Here is a 2835-nt window from a genome sequence, read left to right as displayed (position 1 = left end):
CACCACCCTCGCTTCAATCCACCCCTCGACGATCAAACCGCGGTGGCCACGAGGTTTTATCCTCGTTTCCATCTCGTCCACGAGGCGATTCTCTTCACGAGGGAGGCGTGCCTCTGGCTCCTTTCATCTTCTCCGTCTCCTTTCTTCCGCTTCTGCTCGGAATATCGTGGAATATCGTGATGGAGAGAGGATGGATGGTTGCGTAGAGGATTCGTGGAAATCCTCCATTTCTAGGATCTGTGCGAATTTTGAATATGGTTGGAGAAAAAGTTGGAGTTCTTGAAGGAAGGTTTTGGATATGGAACGTATTTCGAAGATTTTAGATTTTGATCCGAGGAGATGTCGGAATTTTGGGAATAATTTTATAATAAGAAGTTATGCGGAGGAAATAAAAAATAAAAAAATAAAATAGGAAAATAATATTTTCGAAGATACGTGAAATGACGAAACGTACAAAGAAAATATATTTGATTCTATCGGGATAAAAATTCGAAAATTACAACGAATCCTAAATTTTGACCATCCGAGAATTCCTCCAGATATTTCTCCTCAAATACGAAACGATGAAAGCGATTAATAAATATTAATAAAAATAACATTTTCGAAGATACGTACGAACAAAGAAAATATATTTGATTCTATCGGGATAAAAATTCGAAAATTACAACGAATCCTAAATCTTGACCCATCCGAGAATTCCTCCGGATATTTCTCCTCAAATGAAACGAAACGATGAAAGCGATTAATCGTGGAAAATCGGGCCATTATTTCGCACAAATAAACGATAAGAGGAGCCGCGGGTCAACCGATTCCATCGCAGTTAACTCGAGCAATGACGAGAGAGAGAGAAAGAGAGAGGGAGAGGCTCGTGTTTCACGGCGTAGCCTGCAGCATTCATAATCGAGTCGCGGGTTTTTGGAACGCGTATCGTGGTCGTTTGTACGTTCGAGCGCGTCGTTAATCGACTATGTGCAATTATTTACAATATCCTGCAGATTCAATATTAATCAAAGGGCTAACGACTGTCATTCCGTATTCCCGTTAATCGTAAATTCACCGATCCTCCGCGATCCCTCCCCCTATAATACGAGTTTCACAATTCCGAGAGGATTATGCCTCTGTCGCGATGGTGTAACGCGTCAGCGGGCAAGGACGGTGAAATAACGATTGGCTGCATTATGCAGCACCAGCTGATTCTCCTTTATTACCATGTATGTGTATTTGTTGCGAATGAAATTTTCTTCCAAGATATTAGAAAGTTAGAACGATGTTTCGAGATCTAGTGTTGTTGTTATTCACATTTTTCTTACGAGAAAATTTTTATTTTCTCGAAAAATCCTCGAATAATTTATCAACCCTCTATATATCCTGGGATGAATGGAAAATAGAGGAAAGAGTTGGGTGGTTGTTGCGTAGGACCGATGAATGGCGTTGTTCACCAGCCACTTGTGGAGCACGAAACGTGCGACAGTCGCGCGTTTCCACGAGAGAAAAGGGGTGAAATTACACGAATACGTAGAGGTCCAAAATTAAGTTGCCAAATAACTGTTTTCTTCCTTCTGTATCTCCACCTTTGAATTCGTGAAATGAATTTTTCTTCGAGGATCGAAAATTGAATATACAGATTCTCTTGAAATTTTTTTATAATTCTTTTACCCTTCGACAACGATGGAAGAGATTTCGATAAAATTCTTTCGTTCCAGTTCGTCATTTCGATTTGGATTTTTTCCAAATGAGTAAATTATAAGGCAACATTATAAATAATAGTAGAGTCGATACGTTTTCCGACATTTGCTTGGTATTACGCAAACTTTTTCCCTTGGAAAAAGTATGCGCGCGAAACAATTTTCGTATCCACCGTTCCGTTTATTAAATTTCAGTTGTGATTAAATTCAGCGTTAATGTAATGTTTCGAATGAGTAACAGACACGATAGATCGAAAGAAAGCTTGTAAATTGAATCGGCGGCAATTTGTGAAATTCAGTGATAGCGTGTTATTAAAGGCGTATCAGAGTTTCTGATGGGAGCGGGTGAATTAACATTTCTGCGGTGTTTAAGGTGGAAATTAGTTTATCTGTTTGAGTGGACGGTATACTGTAACGAGATGTTTCATAATAACCGCGTTATTAGAGAGATGAGTGTTCTTAATAAACAGAGCGGAGTATGATTTCAACTGTTCCGTTGAAGGATTATATCTCGTTTCAACGTATTTAAAAAATATATATATTCCACAATCAAAATATATCGATTATTCCATTATTTTTATTAAATCATTAAAAATTATTCATTTATTTCTACGAATAAAGATTGGAATATTATAATTTTATTTTGTATTTCTATATTCCTTACAATTGGAATAAAAATATATATTGAGATTATTATTCTAGAAAAAGTACTACGAGTCTTGAGAATTTCCTAGTTAGAATCGCCTAGTTAAATAAATTTGATAAGGATAAAAAAAAAAAAAAGAATTCAATATACTTGGTACGTTAAAATCACGATGTTTCTCTTACTCAACATTTCGCCATCGAGATACCAATTTATTATGTAACGTTTCGTGATCATTAATCGAACTATTTATATCGCGATAAATAAACCTTGATCGATTTACTTTGTAATACGTTTTAACTGGGTTGCAACGAAATCTACTTTCTGACGGTTGTATTAAGGTATATTAAGGCTACGAATAATCATGAATTGATGAATATTCCAGTGATATCGTAGATCAGATACGTTTTTTTACGTATGCAATTTAATTTATGGTACGTGAAATTCATTTTCTCCACTTGTTACATCGAAATTGTGGAGAAACGAGATAAACGAGTATCGAAGTAC

The 2835-nt window shown here is 36.4% G+C and overlaps 1 protein-coding gene across 1 annotated transcript in view; it reads right to left on the bottom strand.

The window, feature by feature from the left end:
* The window catches only part of LOC102677583, a 100553-nt gene that overhangs the window by 16166 nt on the left and 81552 nt on the right, over window positions 1–2835 (bottom strand). The gene's annotated exons all lie outside the window — the stretch shown is intronic.

Source organism: Apis dorsata, unplaced genomic scaffold, assembly GCF_000469605.1.
Source record: "Apis dorsata unplaced genomic scaffold, Apis dorsata 1.3 scaffold_591, whole genome shotgun sequence".
Lineage (NCBI taxonomy): Eukaryota > Metazoa > Arthropoda > Insecta > Hymenoptera > Apidae > Apis > Apis dorsata.
Note: the sequence above shows the minus strand (reverse complement) of the source record. Positions and strands in the feature narration are given on the sequence as shown.